This window comes from Herpailurus yagouaroundi, unplaced genomic scaffold, assembly GCF_014898765.1.
Source record: "Herpailurus yagouaroundi ecotype Mexico unplaced genomic scaffold, PumYag 139, whole genome shotgun sequence".
In the NCBI taxonomy this organism is placed as follows: Eukaryota; Metazoa; Chordata; class Mammalia; order Carnivora; family Felidae; genus Herpailurus; species Herpailurus yagouaroundi.
Window position 1 is genome coordinate 19566434 of NW_024412394.1, and position 22143 is coordinate 19588576.

Here is a 22143-nt window from a genome sequence, read left to right on the forward strand (position 1 = left end):
CAGGGGAAACTATCAAGTGACTGTAGGGAGTATAAAAAGCAGGATGTGGGGTGCCTGGGGGGCTCAGATCGCTAAGCCTCCAGCTCTTGATTTCTGCTCAGGTCATGATCTCACAGCTCCTGAGTTCAAGCCCTGCATTGGGCTCTGTGCTGACAGTGCGGACAGAGCCTGCATGGTATTCTCTGTCTCCCTCTCTCTCTCTGCCCCTCCTCTGCTTGTGCTCTCTCAGAGACTCAAAATAAATAAATAAACTTAAAAAAAATAAAGGCAGGGTGATTTTGTAGAGGAGTCAAGAGTTGGAAAAAAGAAATAGCATAGGATGAGTTCCCCTACCCTTGAAAAGTTTTGGGGTGGTTTTTTTGTGGGTTGTTTTGTTTTGTTGGTGGCTTTTTGCCTAAGAGCAGATTGCAACTGGCACTTCAAGGGGCAGCTACACCTCCAACAGAAAGTATCGCTGCATTGAAGAACCAGAGGACAGTTTGTGGCAATCACATCCACTACAAAGTGAGCTGGGAATTCTGGGAAAGAGAGATCCTCAAAGGGGAACTCAGTGGAAATTTAGATCTTCAGGAAGGAATGAAATGTATCAGAAATGATAAATATCTGGATGCATATAAAAGACTTTTTTTCCCTCTATTCTTCTTTAAAATTCATACAACTCTTCAAAGCAAAATTGATAAATTGTCTTGCGGGGTTTCTAATATTTCTAGATGTAGCACATACAACAATTACAGCATAAAGGGTGGGGTGATGGTAAGTGAATCTATATGGTTGCAAGGTTACTACATTTTGTGCGAAATGGTAAATATTAACTTCTGTAGCCTGTGAGAATTTAACTTTGCATATTGTAATCTCTAGAGTAGTGCTGTCCAATAGAAATGTAACATGAGTCACACATGCAATTAAAGAATTTCCAGTAGTGACATTAAAATGTTAAAAAGAAACAAGTGAAATTAATTTTAATAATATGGTTTATTCAACCATATACATGCAAAATATTATCATTTCACTATGTAATTGGTATAAAATTATTAATGTGATATTTTACATTCTTCATTCATCCCAAGTCTTCAAAATGCAAGGTGTATTTTATACTTACAGTGCAGCTCATTTTGGACTAGCTACACTTAAAGTGTTTAATAGTCACATGTGACTGATGACCATGGTATTGGACAGCAAAGCCCTAGAATAACCACTTAAAGAATGCAGAGTACGGGGCGCCTGGGTGGCTCAGTTGATTAAGTGTCCGACTTTCGCTCATGATCTCACAGTTTGTGAGTTTGAGCCCTGCATTGGGCTCCCTGCTTTCAACATGAAGCCCACTTCAGATCCCCTGTACCCCCCTTTCTCTGCCCCTCCCCTGTTTGTACTCTCTCTCTCTCTCAAAAATAAATAAAAACATTAAAAAAAGAATGCCAAGTATAGCTGAAAGAGCAATAGATTAAATGGAATTCAAAAGAAGGCAGGGAAGTTGGAGAAGAGAGACAAAAATTAGAGGGGACAAAACCCCCGCTAAGTAATTTAATGGTAAACCTAAATCCAATTATATTACTAATTACATTAAATGTCAGTGGGTAGAACATTACAGTTAACAGGCACAGATTCTCAGAACGGATAAGAAAAGCAAGAGTAAGACCCAAATATATGCTGTCTACAAGAGACTCACTATAAATATAAAGACACAGATAGGTAAAAAATAAATGGGTACAAAAAGATTTACTATAGAAATAGTAGACATAAGAAGACTGGAGTGGATATGTTAATATCAGGTGAAATACATTTCAATAAAAAAACAATTACCATTGGTAAAGAGGGAATTTCATAATGATAAGAAGGTCAAATCATCATGAGAATATAACAAATATAAACATATATGTGCAAATAACAGACTTTCGTTTTATTTATTTATTAAAAAAATTTTTTTTAACGTTTATTTATTTTTGAGACAGAGAGAGACAGCATGAACAGGGGAGGGTCAGAGAGAGAGAGAGGGAGACACAGAATCTGAAACGGGCTCCAGGCTCTGAGCTGTCAGCACAGAGCCCGACGCGGGGCTCGAACTCACGGACCATGAGATCATGACCTAAGCCAAAGTCGGAGGCTTAACCGACTGAGCCACCCAGGCGCCCCAATAACAGACTTTCAAAGTTAGGTGAAGCAAAACAAGTGACAGAATTAAAAGGAGAAATGGGCAATTCCTCAATTATACTTGAAAATATTAATAACTCCCAGACACTAACAGAACTACTAGGCAAAGAAATAAGTAAAGGTATAGATTACCTGAACAACATTATTAATCACCTTGACTTAACTGGTATTTCTATGACATTACACCCAACAACTGCAGAATACAAATTCTCCTCAGGTGCACATGGTACTCTTACCAAGACAGATCAGACCCTATGCTGAACCCCAAAACATGTCTCAGTAAACTTAAAGGCACTGAAGCCATACGGAGTACATTCTCTGATCATACTGGAATTAAATTTAGAAATTAGTAACAATAATCTAGAAAAACCACCATTATTTGGAAATTAAACAGTATACTTCTAAATAATCCATGTGTCAAAGAAGAAGTCACAAGAGAAATTAGATAATATTTCAAACTAAATGATAATGAAATGTGATATAAATACAGCTCTGCTACTAATCCAAAGTAAGACTCACCATAGATTACCTAACCTCTTAGAGTCTCCACTGACTTGTCTTTAAAGTGAAGATAATAATAGTGCCTGCCTGCAAGGTTGCAAATGAAAACGTAATGAGAAATTAATGCCTATACAGCACTCAGCCGAGTATCTAGCAAAAAGTGAGCATTCAAAAAATTTCAATCATTTTCATAAAAATCAACAACATTGTGTTGTGGGTCTTTGGGAATAGGAAAGTAACTTGTTTAAGCCTTGAAGTGAAGCGAATCAGAGAAAGATGCCACATTATGGAAAAGCAATCATGAGGAGCAGGGGACAAGCATACACAGGGACCCAGAATGAGAAATGGCAAACAGCAACCTGGAAGCAGGGGGGTGTTTCTAGAAACTATGAACATTTCTAAGAATTTTTGAAAATCCTAGGGAGAGAAATGGAATTTGTGCAATTATGCAGTATGAGGAGCAGATTATTTTTATTTTGATATGAATGATAAAGGTAACCCTAGAAATTTAGAAGGCTTGGGACATTTGGTTATCGGTTATGTAGCAACACAAAATTACATGAAACAGATTGAACCTGTAAGACTGGGCCTAAGGATTCAAATACAAGGCTTATTTTGGTGAAGTGGTGTTGGGATGGGAGGGTTTGCAGAAAATAGGTTTTGCTGGTCCTGGTACAAGACAAAGGGTTTTTAAGAGGAGTGGGTGGGGGGGTGGGCGCAGATAAGATCACTTAGTAGTAGAGGAAATGCCTCATGCTGAAGCAGGGAGGCATGACTCAGCATGGTACATGCAGACTCAGATGGCTGTCATGAGGGATAGGTGGGCAGGCATATTAGGCCAAAACATAAAGGTTGTTGGATTCTGGGAAGGGCCTGAACTCAATAAATTAGTATGTGATCAAGAAGGATTAAGAAATCTCCAGGAAGGGAGAAGAAGATGACCTGAGGCCCTAGTGAAATCAGTAAAAGTTCTTCCAGGCCTCCGTCTCTTATCTCCTGTTGCCACTTTTAATTTCCTTTATATATAGATATAGATATAGATATAGATATATAGATATATATATTATATATAGATATAGATATAGATATTATATATATTATAGATATATAGATATCTATATATATATTTGGATATATATATATTTGGATATAGATATATATATTATATATATATAATAGATATATATTATATATAGATATAGATATAGATGTAGATATATACATATCTATCTTTCATTTATGTACATGTGTATGTACAGTTGACTCTTGGACTGAACTTCCACACAGGTTTTTCAATAAATACATTGGAGGTTTTTTTGGAGATTTGCAATAATTGAAAACACTTGCAGACAAACCATATAATCTAGAAATAGTGAAAAAATTAAAAAGTCTGGTACGTCATGAATGCATAAAATGTATGTAGATACTAGTCTATTTTATCATCTGCTACCATAAGATACACACAAACCTATTATAAACAATTTAAAATTTATGAAAACGTACACATACAAACACAGACCATGCGTGGCACCATTTGTAGTTGAGAGAAACGTAAACAAACATAAAGATGCAGAATTAAGTCATAACTGCATAAAATTAATTGTAATAATTTTGCAGCACCCTCCTGTTGCTACTGCAGTGAGCTCAAGAGTTGCAAATATTCTCTTAACACGCTGTGTGACCCTAATCACCTCTGCATAAACAGTCTGTCTCTCCAGGAAATTTTTTATGGCAGCAAAACGTGATGTCTTATGGTCCTTGTGATCAGTAGTTAAGTTTTGGGGGAGTCAAAAGCTATACACAGATTTTTGAGTGTGCAGGGGTTTGGCTCCCCTAGCCCCCATGTTGCTCAAGGGTCAGCTGTTTATTATGTATATATAATTTTATTATTTAAATGATATTTTAAATAATATTAATCAGTTAAATTAATTTAGTATAATTAATATTTTAATAACATTTTATTTTTAAGTAATCTCTATACCCAACATGGGCTCAAAGCCACAACCCCAAGATCAAGAGTTGCGTGCTCTACCGACTGAGGCAGCCAGGTACCCCTATTAATTAAAATTTTATTTTATTTTATTTTATTTTATTTTATTTTATTTTATTTTATTTTATTTTATTTTATTTTAATTTTATTTTATTTATTTTTAAGACATGCTCTTTGTTGACATTTTTTAAATGTTTATTTATTTTTGAAAGAGAGAGAGAGAGCGCAAGCAGAGGACGGGCAGAGAGAGAGGGAGACACGGAATCTGAAGTAGGTTCCAGGCTCTGAGCCATCAGCACAGAGTCTGACACAGGGCTCAAACTCACGAACCACGAGATCATGACCTGAGCCGAAGTCGCAAGCCTGACTGGCTGAGCCACCCAGGCATCACTTAATTAATATTCTAGGTAACATTTTAATATGTACATTTTTAAAATAAGAGAGGTCTTTTAGAGCCCTCAAAATCCAGGTAACTGGCTTCTTAAGCTCTCTCTAGGCGAGTTAGAGGGAGAGAAGTCGTCAGGAGACTATAAAAGACTACTGAAACGAGAGCTTGCCTTCAACTTCCTAGTGGCCATATTTTCCCAGACATGCTCACATATTCAATCATTCTGTACTAGAGCTGCCACTACATCCTTTTTCTAGATGTGCACCTTGGAGGTGAGGCTGTGTATCCACCTGGCCAGGTGTTCTTAGTGTGGGCTATGTTCCTCCAATAAGGACCCTAAAGACTCCTCACAGGACTCTGAGGGTCAGTCACTGCTCTGAAGCTGGGCAAAGTTCTGACGATGTCCTCTAGGCTGCAGAGATGTTCACGGGCTCCTGTATCCCGACAGATGCTTTTCCACTGGGCCTGCTCCTCTAATTCCTATTGGCCCTGCATGGGGCTCTGGCCACTGCTTTTCTCAATTCGAGGAGGATTACAGGTCAGTAAGAGTGGTAAGGGCAGCTACTCAGGGCCCTACTGCAGAGAAGACTAGCTTTCTCATTATGGCAGATCAAAACCCAAGAGGCTCCGTTCTCATCAGGCAGACAGACAAGCCTCCAACAAACTCTACAGATCCCTCACCCTGGGGCCTTGCTGGGGAGTACAGGCACAGGGATGTTACAGTGGGTGTATGTGTGCACACACACACATATACACTCACCGTGCCACGTGACCGACCATCATTCTTTCACAGTCACATTTAAATGAAGAGCAAGGACAGCTTGAAAGGAAGGGGGTTGTAAAAGGGCAGCCTAAGGAGCAGATGTGTGAAGGTAAAGTGGAACAATTTAATCCACTGCTATTTACTCATTCCGTCATGGCGCTGGGCTTCCAAGCTGATTGTACAACGAATGATCAGAAAGAACTGAATATTTACAAGATATATTACTCAGTCACTGCAAATGCAAATGCTCAGTCACTCAGGTCATATGCAAACATATATTCAGAAACAATTTGTACAGGAACACTTTACTGTTTCTTCTACAATTATACAAATGTTCACTGTGTGCCCTGGGTCATACTGTAAGTGATGGCTGATGATGGTCACAGTGACAGCCCCACAACGTGGTTGTGAGGAACAGATGTTTTACAAATGAGTTGCATACATATGTTCATATGTAATCTAGAGTATAACCTAGAAATTAAGCAATAAATTTTGAAAGCATTCCGCTTTCATTGATTCAATTATATATTAACTCACAGTTGGATGAGGGTTTTAATTACTGTTATTTTTTTTTAAAGCTTTTTTCTCTTTTTTTAACTGAGTGAGTGTCTTGTGGTCAAGCTGCTGAGACATTGTCCAGGCTTCTTGGCAGGGCAATGACCACAGTTACCATAGAGGGAGGTTAGGAAGGCTTTGACTGGGGTCATGGTCTAGATGGTGAGAAGCACAGCCTTGCTGAGGTGTCCTAGGCTGGGAGAGTTTCAAGACTGTTTCTCTGTTCTTCTTAAAGCACAACAGGCTTGATTCTCCCTCCCTACCCAGGGGGGCTCTAGGAAGCTGTGGGCCTCCCCACCACCACTCCAGGATCAAAGAAAGGAAGAACCACACATGCTCCCTGAGACAGTTAGGACTTGCAGTTTTCACACAGCCCCTACCATAGTAGGACTCACTGGAAAGAGGAACTGGTCCAGTTAGTTACAGCAGAAGAGGTTGTGTAATGGGATGAACAGCTAAGTATAACGGAAGGCACTGCAAATCCTTTCCTTTCCCTTCTCTTTTTGGGTGAAAGACTGCACAGGGTGCAGAGGGTTATAGAAAGCTCGCTATACTTCCAAACTATCCCTTCATTCTGTGCAGAAACCCCAGACAATTCTCTTTTTCTGGTGATGGACACCATAGCCTCCCTCCTTCTGTCTCTGCTCTGTCCAATATTACCCGGAGCAGCCTCTTGGGTCCCCTGGAAGGACTGCCCATTAGAAACTAGGTAGAAGGGTACTAGGGATGCAATTCCACACTTTCCTCCCATTGTCCACCGCAGATCTTGGCTCTCGTGTCATTTCTATTACGATGGTGTCATGTATTCAACATCTGATGAACACATGGCAACAGTCATGTGAGCCATCACAGTTTTCATCATCTTTCGTATTTGCCAAATTTAAGTACATTCATAATTAATTCCTAACTATAAACCACCAAGCATGAATCTACACTATGTATTAAATGTAAACTGTTACCTCCATGTCTGTTCAAAATAATTATATAGCTAGCATTTATTAATTGAGACCTTACTGTGTGCTGAGCCCTGAGTTAAGTACTTGATGTGACTTTTTTTTTTTAATTTAAGCACCACTGAAATCCTAAAAGATAGGGTATATTATGTTCATTTTACCAATGAAGAAATTAAGGTTCAGAGAGAGTTTAAAAACGTATCAAGGTCACACAAGTATGTAGTGTGCAGTGGAGCACAGATTCAAACCCAGATTGAGTCCTGACCCCTATAATCACCTCTCTTAGACCCAGGGTAGGCTAAACTCTGTAGCAGGTTAAAAAGTTAGCTCTTTCCAGCATGGGAAGACACAGACTAAGTGAGGCAGAACCAAGGTTCTAAGATAAAAATTTGGATACAGAGAACACGAAATGGAGTTATAAAAACTCCAAACACTAAAATAAAGGAAATGCCTTTTTGAATGTAAAATAAATTTGAGGAGGAGCAGAGTCTGTGGATTTCTTAATCCTGTTATGGGTAGTAAAGATATAAAACTCTAATCGGTTGGGTAAGCCAAAAACAGAAATAGGTTCAAGGAGATCCTACAGGAATGTGTTGATCAGAGAATAAAGCACTTCCTTTTATTATGTGTTGGGATGAATATGAAATTATCAATTTTTGTTTAAAAACAAGTATTAATTCCATATGGTTTAACTTAGCTAGAGAATTGCGCCTGGCTTTTATGTGTAAAGGATACAGAAACCATACGCAGAGTTGATTGTAATTCCACTCACTAAGACCGCACACAGGATGCAAGGAACTAGTACTAAAATGTTTGGTTTTGGTTTTGTTGAAATCTCTTCTTAGACTTTTGTATGTATACGGGTTGTGGGACTGGTTGGAAATGTAATTATTCAGATTAATGTCTCTTTGGTTGTCACAGAACTGGAAATTGAGTTTTGGTGATCTTTTTGCTCTAACCATCTAATGGAAGTATGGCAAAACCTCAACCGAGTAGGAATTCACTTCAATCATCCATCAAATGAGAAAATGTGTACCTCTCAGTTCTAAAAGTTTACAGAGAGTTAAGGTGAAACAGCTGGCTTTGGCTGCCAGAATTGTCAAAGTCTGGTCCCATATCTTTTCTCCCCTCAATATGGTTTTTCAGAACCCTACAATCAATTTTATCAGATACAAATAAACCAACTGGGACAGGAGATTTACAGATTTAGCAAATAAAAATACGACATGTCCAGTTAAATTTGAATTTCAGATAAACCTTGAATCATATTTTAGAATAAGTATATCCCCTGAAATATTTGGGACATACTTATACAAAAAACTGGGTGGTTTATCTGAAATTCAAATGTAGTTTGGGTATCCTGTATTTTATCTGGAAACCTTGCTCTGGCTAAGGTTTCAAGTGAGTCCGTGAATTCCATGAAAATTTCTGGAATATTATGAAACATGTTACACCTGTGTGTTTGTGTTTTTCTGTAGAGTGGGCTTAGAGATTTCATGAAATCTTCTGAAAAGGGCCTGTAACCCAAAATAGACCCAGAACCATTGGGCTGAGAATGGTCAGACAAGAAATAGTCACAAAATTCTACTGTCTTCAAGGAGTGGGCAAGTCACTGTGAAAGAACTACACTGTGTCCCGGCCTGATACAGGTCTCAAATGAAAATCTTCTAGAGCTGACTATAGAAAAGAATTGTCACTTTATATTTAAGAACATTCTCTTTTCTGCTGCCCTCCACCCTTGCCTCCTGGGAGAGACTCCACATGGGGCAAGCTGAAAAGCCATGTGTGCTAAAGTGTCACTGTCCCTCTCATGCCAGAATGAGCTGGGATCCCAGAATGTGTCCTTTGCCAAAGGGGCGAATCAGCTGCGCCTTCTCCCTGTCCTGTCACATTCCTGTGGCTGCATCTGTCCGAGCTCATCAGGACTGACTCCTGGAATAGAAACACTCCAGCCTCTGCTGCTTGCCATTTTAAGTTAAGTTGGACTTGAGGGGGGGGGGTTCCACTTTACCGTTTCATTTCTAACCTAAAACGTATGATCAGCATAGCCATATGTGTACATCGGGAACAAAAATTTGTCTTATGGTTCAGTCAACAATACTTTCTTTTCATAGGGAGAGTTTCTATCTTGCCAGTAGGAATATTTCTGGGAATTCAGAGTTAATCTGACTTTTGTGCTGAGTTGAAACGGACTGTATTTCATCTAAATGGATCAGGTACTAAATGTTTACATGGTTCCTGATCAAAATGAAGAGGGAATTCTAAACCTTGTGAACCAAACCTAAGAATGTTACTTTGTCCCTCCTTTCCTTATAAAATAGAGAGGAAGAAAAAAAATACATTAGGCCTTAGAGACTTAAAATTATTAATAGAAACGACTAGCAGTTTTACTATTTAAAGGCATCCCTCTCATGCATTTCTATCCCTAGGCATTCTCCTAATCTATGGCACTCCTTACATTTCAAGAAAATGTTTTCTGGCTCCCAATTTCCCATCGGGCACAGGCACAGAACGTTACCGCCCGCTGTAGACGGCAGTCAGTGAATTGCTCCGGAGTCGGGAGCACGCGGTCACGGCCACCCTCTCGCACCCACACACCCATACGCACCCTCGAATCTAGAAGACAGGAATTGGAGAGCGTGGCCCCAGCTCCTTACCCTCCTGTGCGAAGTGGCGTCCAGACGTGTGATGGTGAGTTTTCAGCAGCAGGCTCCTCTTGGGAAGCAATCTGTGGAGAGAGAGAGGGAGGGAGGGAGGGAGGGAGAAGGAAAATGCGGTGGGGAGCCACCAGCAGCCACCTGACAAAGTCCCAGCAGCAGCAATTTTTAGAGTGACCCTTGGCCGGCCAACCAAATGAGGCGTCAGAGCTTGAGCTCCTCAGAGCTTGAGCTCTTCAGCCCGACTGGCCTGGAGTAGGAGGGGACCCCCCCCCCCAGCCGCACCCCCCCTGGCCTTCAACTCTCAGCCTCCTGGGGCAGAGGCGGGGCTCTGGTTGCTGGGGAGGGGTTGGGTTTCTTGACCTGCTCAGTAGTTTAAAAAAAAAGAGTCAAGAGTCAGTCACCTTGGGTGTGAGGAAAGGAAATTAATTAGCTGGGTATTTAATTATTGGAAGCAGGGACAGGGAAGGCATCCTTGGTAAGAAGAAGGGAAGGCTGTGAATCACAAATTAGCTTCTAGAACGGTAAATAGCCTGGTCACCTCAGGTCCTCCCCAAAGCCCGAGTTTATAAATAGATTGTTCTTTAGAAGAGGAGCACATGTTTAGGAGGACAAGGTGTGTTCTTTGATACCTCACATGTGATATCGACATCATTACGGTCATGGTATAGTTGAACAGAGTGAGGTTTGCGACCAGTCCCTGACTCTGCAGTGATGCACAGGGAGGTCTGCGATGAACACACACTCTGGCATACAGGCAGGTGGAAAGATGTCCACTTTGGCAGCACTTCCTGTGAAAAAAAAAATCAGAGGATTACAATTGACCACAAGCTTTTAATAGACACCAAGAGTGTGAAATGGCTGTGAAGCATTAATGTGATATTAGGCTGCAATAATGGAGAAATGGATCAGGGAAAATTAATGTTCTAAATTAGTCTTCATTACTCAGGTGATGTGTTAGGCATTGCTTTGCCCCTTGGCACACTGGGAAATTATTCTGCATCCTGAAGGAAATGTCTGGAATGAAGAGAACTTCAGAAGCTGTGCATATTGGGCCTGTCTGAAGCAAAGTATCGAGAGAGGACTTAGGATAGATGAAACTCCTGTGTCAAGTGTTTTGGGGGTTGTTGTGCAACAAGGGATTCAGTAAAAATTCTTGCAACCTAACAAGGCCAAATTTGGGCCCCATGGGTGGAAGTCCAGGGAAATATTAAAAATAAGAAAGGAAAATTCCGGTAACAACTGGGTTCTAATGATGAAAAAGGATCCTAATGATGAAAAGGAGCCAGTTCCTTATGAGGGGAAGCAGGGAAATAAAAGAAGCTATAGGATTGGATGAGGTAGGAGGGACTATCGCTCTGGCTGGCCCTTGCACTAGATCACGTCTGGTATCTTTCCAACTCTATGATTCTATGATTTCCGTAGGTACTGGGCTTAGTCCTCCTGTCACCTCTCAGCTCACTGGTTAGAATCTTAGTTATCACTTCTACTTAAATTCCATTCAGCTTTTTTAGAATGGGAAACTATTCTGATTTTTTTTTTTAATTCTTTGTTTTCACCCATAGATCTTCAGCTTCGAATGTGTCAGAAATAAATCAAAGAAGTTCTTTATTCTATGGTTTACATAAAACTAATAGAGGACCACTTCCATGTGATCCTTCCTGTTTCCACCTCCTTGATGCAGTCAAGGGCCAGGGCATTCAACTGTCACCTTAGTAGAATGATAAAAATCAGCTTATATCAGTATTTATGATGATGGAAAGGTCCTTCAAGAAGTAAGAAGGAATGACCTGGGAACCTTGTTAAAAATCAGTTTTGACAAGGTAGGCCTGGGGTGGGGCCCGAGATTCTGTTTTTCTTTTCTTTTTAACGTTTATTTTTGAGAGACAGAGAGAGATAGAGTGCAAGCAGGGGAGGAGCAGAGAGAGAGGGAGTCACAGAATCTGAAGCAGGCTCCAGGCTCTGAGCTGTCAGCACAGAGCCCGATGCCGGGCTGGAACTCACTGACTGTGAGATCATGACCTAAGCTGAAGTCGGACACTCAACCCACTGAGCCACCCTGGTGCCCCGATTCTGTTTTTCTAACAAGCTCACAGGTAATGCTGATATTGCTGGTCCCAGGGCCACACTTGGAGTAGTGAGGATTTAGAATGCTTGGGCTACTCAACATCTGAAGGAAAGGGTTTGTTAAAAAGGCAATAGAAACCATTCTATCAGAACACATTCAGTGTTCCAATACCAAATCCACCAGGACGAAGTACACAACCTTTCTTTCTTTGCCTTGTTAAAATGGAACAGCCCCTCCTTCTAAACCCCTCTGCTGGTGCTTTGGGTTACAGACATAGCCATCTGTTCAGGAACCTTGCTGTATCAATTCTTCCTACTCTCCTGTACCCCCCACCCCCATTTCTGCTGGCCAATTTCTACCTATATTTAATGGTACACAAACTCTTCTATTTAAAACAAGTGCAACAAAACAAAGCTTTCAATTTTGTCCATATTTTCTCCAGAAAATGCCATATTTCTCTTCACTTCTTTATAGGCAACCTTCTCAGATGTATTGTGTGTATTTATATCTGTAGCCTCTATCATGTTGCTTCCCATTTTCTTCCCAAATCAATCCAACTAAGTTTCCCTGTTTGCCCTTCTACCAAAGTGCTAGTGCCAGGGTCATAAATAACCCCGAGTAACTAGTTTTTTGGACATTTGTCAGAGCCTGACCTTTCTGAATTATTCCACACAGTTGACCAATCACTTCTACTAACATTTTTTTCTTCCTATTGGTTTTGACTTTTCTCCAATTTCTCTGGTCTTTTATTCTCATTTTCCTTTTCTTGAAGAAGATCTTCTGTGCAACTTTTGAAGATCAAAGTGCTTCAGAGCTGTCCTCGACTCTCTTCAGTCCTCAAAGCTGCATTTGGCAGATGATCTCAGACATCCTTAGATATCTCACAGGCTCCTTAAAATTCATTATTTCCAGGATTAAAGTCATCTTTTCCCTCAAAATATGTTCTTTCCCCAATATTGCCTTTGGTAGTATACAAGCCATCACTCATCTAGTTCTATAAAGGGTGAACTTGGGATCATCATTTGCCTCTTCCTCACCACCCTGCACCCCTGTATCCACATCTTATAATTCACCATGTCCTGTCATTACATATCTGTAATATATTTCCCACTGCTGCCATTATGGCCCTGGCTATCATCACCTCTCACTTGAACCATTATGAAATCCCCCAAAATGGCTTTCCTGTGTCTACTCTTGCTTCTCTCCAAACTGTCCTTAACACAATGTAACCAAAGTGATATTTTCAAATCTGGTCATGTAACTTCCCTGCAGAAAATTCAATAGCTTTCCATTTCCTCAGGATAAAGTCCCAAATCTCTCTCTGGCTTACATTGCCTTTCAGCCACCTGATCCCTGTTTTCCTCTACAATATCTTCATGCTCTAGCAAAGCCAGTCCTCTCCAAGTACCTCAAATATACCACCTCTCTCTCTGGCCTTAAGTCATCATACTTGCTCCCAAGGTACCATCTATTTCCCCTTCCACTTCACAGTTCAACAACCCCTCATTGGACCAGAAGTGCCATAAATAACAAAAGCTAGCATGCACTTACTCCGTACCAGGTAACTGTGGTAGGTAGCTTCTACGATGGTCCCCAAATGATCTCTGCCTCCTGGATTCATAGCATTAAATAATCTCTTAGCTTTCAGCAACTTACTTCTAAACAATAGAATACCTCAAAGTTGAGGGACTATGATTTCTATGACTAGATTGCAAGAGATTCCTATTTCCACATTAAAAGAAGACTTTCTCTATTCCTGTCTTTAATGAAGCTCAGTGCAACATCTGAAATACCCAGGCAAGGAACAACCTCTAGAAAATGAAGCCCTTAGTCCAACATTCCCCCAAAGATGTGAATCCTGCCAACACCCCTGCATGAACTTCCAAGTGGATCCTTCTTCAGTTGAACCTTCAGATGAGACTCAACCTTGGCAAAAATATCCTGGATAAGCACCAGCAGGTGGTTAACACTGCCATGACCCCTGGCCAAAGCCATTAGCCTAGAAATCAAGCTCTGTATGTTGGTCAAAGCTTGAGAGAGTGCTTCAGTTAAAATCAAGGAGGAGGAAACCACTAAGGACTAGTTTTTTTCCTTCTGTCGCCTTTGTTTCTGGCACCAGGGATCCCCAGTGTGCACCGATGTTGTATTTGTAACATGTCAAAATCTGTCAGTTCAAATGTGTTGTGCACAGTTGTGTGTGGCCTTGGCTGACATGAAGCTGCTCTGTGAGGTTTGCTTATCAGCTAATGACTTAGTAATCAAACCGTGCAGTACTTTGTGCAGTACTGTGATTTCACAGTTAAGCTTGGATCTCTGATCTACTGAAACTGTGAGATAATAAATGTGTATTGTTTCAAGCTGCTAAGTTATGCAGCAGTAGGTAACTAACCCTTCCATGTACCTTTCATGGATAAGCTAACATAATCCTCACAACATTTTTACCAGCTAGGATTCATGTTTAATAGATTAAAAAAGTGAAGAACTCTTAACTTATCCTAGAGCACATGCTGGTAATGGATGGAACCAGAATTTAGACCCACGTGGTCAGGCTCCATGGCCCATGCTTTTAATCACTTCATTTTGCATGAAACAGTGACTGTATCTGATTTGTGTATAACTCTAGTCCCAACCAACAACACAGCATTTGACACACACTAGTGCTCAATAATTGGTTAATTGATTACTTAATTTAGAAAAGTGCTAAATGAGTGATGAATAAATTTTGGGTTTGTTCATGCAAAAGAATTTTAGAAGAGTATTCTCAGTTATAACTGACTCTCAAAGGCTTTTTTTCATTTTGTAGTATGCAGGCATAGAATGGGCTACATGCTCATTGACTGAAAATTATAGGTGCATACCAGCAGCATTTTTCACAGAACTAGAACCAACAATCCTAAAATTTGTATGGATCACAAAAGGCCCTGAATAGCCAAAGCAATCTTGAAAAAGAAACACAAAGTTGGAGTGATCACAATCCCAGATTTCTAGGCACTTGTACCCCAATGTTTATAGCAGCAGTTTCAACAATAGCCAAATTATGGAAAGAGCCTAAATGTACATCAACTTATGGATGGATAAAGAAATTGTGGTTTATATACACAATGGAATACTACGTGGCAATGATAAAGAATGAAATATGGCCTTTTGTAGCAACATGGATGGAACTGGAGAGTGTTATGCTAAGTGGAATAAGTCATACAGAGAAAGACAGATACCATATGTGTTCACTCTTATGTGGATCCTTAACAGAAACAGAAACAGAAACAGAAACAGAAACTTAACAGAAGACCATGGGGGAGGGGAAGGAAAAAAAAAAAAAAGAGAGGGAGACAGCCAAACCATAAGAGACTTAAAAACTGAGAATAAACTGAGGGTTGATGGGGGGGGGTGGGTGGGAGGGAGGAGAGGGTAGGTGATGGGCATGGAGGAGGACACCTGTTGGGATGAGCACTGGGTGTGGTATGGAAACCAATTTGACAAATTTCATATAAAAAAAGCTGTAGTAGTCAAAATGGTATGGTATTGGGACAAAAATAGACACATAGATCGATGGAGCAGAATAAAAAGCCCAGAAAGAAACCCACAACTATATGGTCAATTAATCTTCAACAAAGGAGGAAAGGACATACAATGGGGGAAAGACAATCTCATCAACAGACGGTGCTGGGAAAACTGGAGAGCCACATGCAAAAGAATGAAACCGGACCACTTTCTTATACCATACTCAACAATAAACTCAAAATGGATTAAAGACCTAAATGTGAAACCTGAAACCATAAAAATCCTAGTAGGGAGCACAGGCAGCAATTTATCTGACATTGGCCATAATAACATCTTTCTAGATATGTCTCCTGAGGCAAGAAGATAAAAGCAAAAATAAACTATTGAGATTACAGTAAAATAAAAAGTTTCTGCAGAGTGCAGGAAACAAGCAACAAAACTAAAAGACAAACTACTGAATGGGAGGAGATATTTGTAAATGACATATCCAATAAAGGGTTAGTATTCAAAATATATAAAAAAACTGATACAACTCAACACCCAAAAGACACACACACACAAAAGACACACACACACACACACACACACACACACACACACACACACCATGGAGTATTATTCAGCCATAAAAAAGAATGAAATCCTGCCCCTTACAAACAACATGGATAGACCTAGAGAGTATAATGCTAAGTGAAATAAGTCAGTTAAGAGAAACACAAATGCCATATGATTTCATTCATGTGTGGAATTTAAGAAACAAAACAAATAAGGAGGGGGGGAAGAGACAAACTAAAAAAACTCCCCAACCCAGTCTTTTAACTATAGAGAACAAACAGATGGTTACCAGAGGGGAGTTGGCAGGGTGGGGGGGATTGGTAAAACAGGTGAAGGGGATTCAGAGCACACTCATCTTGATGACACTGATATATGGAATTGCTGAATCACTATATTGTACACCTGAAACTAATACACTGTATGTTAACTATACTGGAATTAATTTAAAAATACAGGTGCATTTCAGAGTGCAAAACAGTGTAATGTAAGCATTATGTAAGCATATGTAAGTTTAAATGTTCTAAGAGTTGCTTTAGAAATTAGAAAAAGGGAACAGATGACATTAATTTAATAATATATTTTACTGAACTCAATATATCTATAATATTGTTTCAATAGACAATTGATATAAAATTATGAGATATTTTACATTCTAAGTAAACACTAAGTGCTCAAAATCTTTTATACTTTCAGTACATTTCAAGTGCTGACATTTGGATTTGCCTTATTTCAAGTGCCCAATGTTAGTATTAGGCACTGCATACATGGACAGTGCAGGTATAAAGAAAAGTTGGAAGGAAGATGCAGCCTCTGGGAGTCAACAGGGTATCTCTTATTCTTATAATTACTCCTTCTGTTATGATCTCAAGAGGTACTAGAAACTATTCAAAATAAAAACTGAACTTTAGGGACAGAAGTGGTCTTAAAGTTTTTCTTTAAGTGGGACCTGGAAAAGAAATCATGACCTGTCATCTTAAACAGTAGCCTGAGAAGAGTTTAAGCATGTCCTTCATCTTCTAAAATTTAGGTTCCCAGAAATATACAGTTTAAATTTCAGGCAGAAGACAGGAAAGTTTGAGAGAACAAAACTGACAGGTTTTGCATCCTAGACAGTGAGGCTGGAGAAGATTGCCCTTTGTTTAGCAAAGGCAAGGCTATAGTAAGTCTTTGGTTGTGCAGAGTCATCAAGGAGCCAGAAAGGCCAGGAGGCAAACAGGTGATAGAAAGTGACGCTGACACTTTTTACGTCTGGCTGCTGGACATGTGAACCCCTTTCTGATGGTTGTATACTTATTTTCTACTGTATGAGGTTGGGTGGCAAGCAGAGTCTGTCTCTGCCATAAAAGCCAAGAAGCCAGATGCTTAATTTGTCAGCTGTGGCATGGATGGGCATAAGTCATGGGTTTGGCTCATCAGATGCCTGCACCCCAGATTAGAAATTGGGAGCTAATGGGGCGCCTGGGTGGCGCAGTCGGTTAAGCGTCCGACTTCAGCCAGGTCACGATCTCGCGGTCCGTGAGTTCGAGCCCCGCGTCGGCCTCTGGGCTGATGGCTCAGAGCCTGGAGCCTGTTTCCGATTCTGTGTCTCCCTCTCTCTCTGCCCCTCCCCCGTTCATGCTCTGTCTCTCTCTGTCCCAAAAATAAATAAACGTTGAAAAAAAAATTTAAAAAAAAAAAAAAAAAAAAAAAGAAAAGAAATTGGGAGCTAATGACGCAAAGAAGCAGGGCAGAGAGGAAGCTGTTCTGGCCCGAGGGGGGCGGTGGGGAATGGCTGAGCCGCATCAGCAACATCTGTCTGCCACAGCAGAACTGGCAGTGGGGCCAGTGGTGGCCTCTGCGTCCGGATCTAGGGGTTTTCGGACTCCTGCCATGGCTTCTACTGTTCTGTGGGGGCTGTGGTGTCTGGGGCTCTCCGCTCTGGCTCCAGCTGCAGAGGCTTTGCTTGTTCTCTTCCTCTCTCTGGCCTGTTTCTCTGGCCGGTCAGGAGTGAGTCCGTGGGCTCCACAGTATCCTTTCAGTGCATTTCTTTCCTCTTTAGTTACTCAGCTGACAGGCCCAGGAGCTCAGCTCCTTGGTATAATGAAATGGGGGGACTTGAAGGGGGAAACTCAGAGAGGGCAGCCTGGAAGCAGGGAAGCACAGAGCCAGTGGGAGTCTTGAGGGAGAAGGGCTGAGTTAGGAGATGTGAGCTGTAGTCTGCAGGTGGTGGGGGCAGGGAGTCAGAAATGGAGCCATTTCTGATGCAGGGTGGCTGATGTACCTGTAACAACAAAGGTGCCTAATGATTCATTCTCAGCAGTTTGTATTTCTGCACTGTAAATACTCTCCATGGCACAAAAGTTTGAGTAAAGGCTGCTCTACGTAATGTTCTGGGTGGGTGTTTTCAGTGGAAATCATAGAAAAGTCACCGCATTGGCGCAGAGTAAAAATGACAGGAGAGTTATGGAGATGAGCTTTGAGGAGGTGAGCAGTTACTTGGAGTCACAGGTGACATACGTGAGCCTAGGTCCCTGGGTAATTCCCCGAAATCCTGGTGAGGGCATGGCTGTGACTTAGAAAGGTGAAGCCAATTTTATTTAAATATCAGAAAGGCTTGGAGATGTCATCTGACATCAGGGTCTCACCCGTGTTAATTTATTTGTCATCACTAAGGACTAGCTCAGGGATCAGTCACAGGGGACAACAGATAGTTTCTCATCTTTATTGTGGGAGTAAATCTTTGAAAGAGGATCTGTTAGTGACTCTCTAAAACAAATGGAACAGGCAGAGCCGGGTTCCTAAGCCAAGAATTTTCAGATAATAGACATGAAGCATTGCCTTTTCAAGGTGACACAAAGGGATCTATTTCATTATTGAAAACACATAGGTTTTGCAGAAAACATTGGCTAGGTAAGTCAAGCATAGAGGCGTTCAAAGGTCCCATTGAACTCTTACTTTTGGAAGATAAACATGAGGTCAATCAATGAAGTAAAAACTTTCATGGATACTATAGCTGATTCATGAATGTATGCAGCCCATTCCAAAAGCCTCTACAGATGCCAATTGCGCATGGACTATGCTCAGTATAGTTAAGAGGTTCTTGATGTAAGAGGACATTTACAAGCCACATGCTCTGTTGTGACATTTTAAAGGTGGCAGTTCTGTTTTGGTATAAAGACACACTTGTAAAGGAGAAAACATATTCACTGCAAGCACTTCTAAAAGTATGACAGTTTTGGGGTGCCTGAGTGGCTCAGTCGGTTGAGCGTCCGACTTTGGCTCAGGTCACGATCTCACAGTCTGTGAGTTCAAGCCCCGCTTCGGGCTCTGTGCTGATGGCTCAGAGCCTGGAGCCTGCTTCAGATTCTGTGTCTCCCTCTCTCTCTGACCCTCCTCTGCTCATGCTCTGTCTCTCTCTGTCAAAAATAAATAAAACATTCAAAAAAATTTTAAAAAAAAATATGACAGTTTTCAAAATATACAGCATGCTTCTCCGATGATTGCAAGTGTACAGTCACTGAGGGTTGCTTTTAGACATCAAATAATAAAAACAATCTACATATGAAAGCTGAGGACTAACACTCACTTTAGTTTGGCACTATTGAAGAGTCATCTAAAACGTAGAAGCCCCTTATTTAGGGATTTGCTTTCCCGGCCATCGTGAGTTAAAATGATATAATTTTCTTTATTCCCAAGTGTTGAGTGGTGTTTCTTCATCATTTACCTTCTTCTTGTAGACTCCTTCCCTGACCTGTCTTCTTCCTTTTCTGCCCAAGTTGTGTTAGGTGCCTCCTTCCATGGTCCTGTGATGCATGGATATAGCTGTCTCTTGTGGCACTTACTACATTATATTAATGTGGTTTTCTCCTCCCTGACCTGGGACATCTTACAGGACAAGGTCTTTTTTTTTTTTTTTTTTTCTTTAACTTCTATATCGGTATGATGCCTGGTACATGGTCAGTGCTCAAGAAAGCTTGTCACCCTAGGGATGATCCATTTGCTTGCATTAATGACCCACTATCCCTGGAATTAAACAAGATTGAAACAAGATTAAAAAAGATGCCAAAGATTAGTTTCTCATTAGTCGCATCGTCAAATTACCTTCAAAAGGTAATTGAAAGACTAAAAGCCCCTTCCATTCAATGCCCTAGACAAGAGATGGGCTCGTTCTGTCCTTCCTGCCATGCTCTTCTTTTTTCCAATCTAGCTATTCTAGTAAAATATTTTTCCTTTGCCTCACCATGATCAAGAGTGATATCATTCTGGAAGATTTAAAGAAGTTGAAAGGAGAGATGTGAGACCTTTTTGGTAAAGTTAAATCTATCATTTTTCATTCCTGCCCCTCCCCCTTTAAAGAAGGCCAGCCATCTAAAATTTTGAAACCATAGTGCCTTGTGTTTATGCAAGTTGAGATCAATTATATGTTATATTAAAACAGCTTTAAATTGCAAAAGCTATTTCTGAACAGAAAAATTGATTAAAATTATCTTTTGAAAGCTTGATGGCTGTCCCTGAGTCCTCTCGGGCAACACAGTGACTCCACGCTATGTGGAAAACAGCTGGAAAGAATAAGATGATCAAAACTCAGATGTTATAGGTTCCTTATTGTTTCCACTTAGGAGGTCCCTCCACATCCTCACTCAATGCATATTCATTCTTTCTTCACATATTCCAATCAAGTTGGTTCCCAGGCAGTAAAGAAGACATTCACAGCAAGAGGTGGCGGATTGATCAGGATGGAGGCAAACATGACAAACATGTGTCACATGAAAATGTGACACAGGACTTCCCAAATCCTCAGGTTTACATCATAGGGTAGGGGCACTCATTTCTGAGCACCATTGTGAGAGGACTCAAGACAGTTGTCCTGTGGACCAAATTTAGCCTTTACAGGGTTTTTTGTTTTTTATTTTATTGGACTAATATATTTTTTAAACTTTTTTTTAATGCTTATTTATTTTTGAGAGATACAGCACAAATGGCAGAAGGGCAGAGAAAGAGGGAGACACAGAATCTGAAGCAGTCTCCAGGCTCTGAGCTGTCAGCATTGAGCCCAATGTGGGGCTTGAACTCACCAACTGTGAGTCCATGACCTGAGCTGAAGTTGGCCGCTTAACTGACTGAGCCATCTAGGCACCCTGCTAATATATTTTTTAAATAAATGTATATTCATTTTTGAGAGAGAGAGAGAGAGCTCAAGCGAGGAAGGGGCAGAGAGACAGGGGAAACAGAGGATCTGAAGCAGGCTCTGCGCTGACAGCAGCGAGGCTGATGTGGGGCTTGAGCTCATGAACTGTGAGATCATGACCTGAGCTGAAGTTGGATGCTCAACCAGCTGAGCAACCCAGGTGCCCCTGAGCCAATAGTTTTAAATAAAGAGGTTTTCACAGAACAGTATCTTGCTGCATAGAACAATTTCCATAGAAAGGTGGTTTCATGAACAGTCATACAATCTAGCGATACTGGGCCCGTCCATCTACGTGAGAACAACAGCTGAAGCTGAGTGGTGACTGCACCCATTAGGGCATATGCCCCCAACGCATCAGTTTCCATTGCCCACATGGGGTTTGCCAAGCACTTATCCTGGATGGTTTTCTCATTTCTCCTTAGTCATGGTAGGCAATTGAGTTTGCCACGAAGAGCTTCATATCATAGTTCGTTGTCTAATTGTCTACCATTCTAAAATTAGAAGCAACTTTGTAGAAGTGACTTCTTCAGGTTTGAGATTAGACAAGAATATCCTCAGCAAGGAGTCACTTAACCATTTATAGTTTTTCAGTAACAGGGAATTCTCCATGACACCAAGAAGATATTTTCACTCTCCCTGCTCTCCCCACCTAGAATTAGCTACTTTTATTTATGTAAAACCCAGAGTATGTTCTGTAGAAACTTTGTTCCAAGGGGTGTTAAGATTGGTGTTACATAAAAGAAAAATTTCAGTAGCCGGGTATTTATTCATTTATCAGCAAAGATAAATGACTGCTTTTCTTTTCTTTTGTTTTTTTCTTTTCTTTCCCCTTTTCTTTTCCTTTCTTTCCCCTTCCTTCCTTCCTTCCTTCCTTCCTTCCTTCCTTCCTTCCTTCCT

General features: G+C 40.7%; 1 protein-coding gene and 1 long non-coding RNA gene across 13 annotated transcripts in view; one reads left to right on the plus strand and one right to left on the minus strand.

Annotated features, from left to right (window-relative positions):
* The window catches only part of KLHL31 (kelch like family member 31), a 127043-nt gene extending 116334 nt beyond the window's left edge, over window positions 1-10709 (minus strand). For 10 of the 12 annotated variants that reach the window (XR_005789785.1, XR_005789787.1, XR_005789786.1 and 7 more), the window contains exon 1: window positions 9907-10020. The gene's annotated coding sequence lies outside the window, so the exon portion shown is untranslated. Of the gene's footprint in view, window positions 1-9906; window positions 10184-10587 lie in introns of those variants that run through there. The other 2 variants (XR_005789795.1, XR_005789791.1) reach the window with 2 other exon arrangements.
* LOC121029598 (uncharacterized) overlaps window positions 8951-22143 on the plus strand; it is a 29854-nt gene continuing 16661 nt past the window's right edge. Inside the window, exons 1-2 of the long non-coding RNA XR_005789797.1 lie at window positions 8951-9514; window positions 9765-9989. This is a non-coding gene — a long non-coding RNA (uncharacterized LOC121029598). The remainder of the gene's footprint in view (window positions 9515-9764; window positions 9990-22143) is intronic.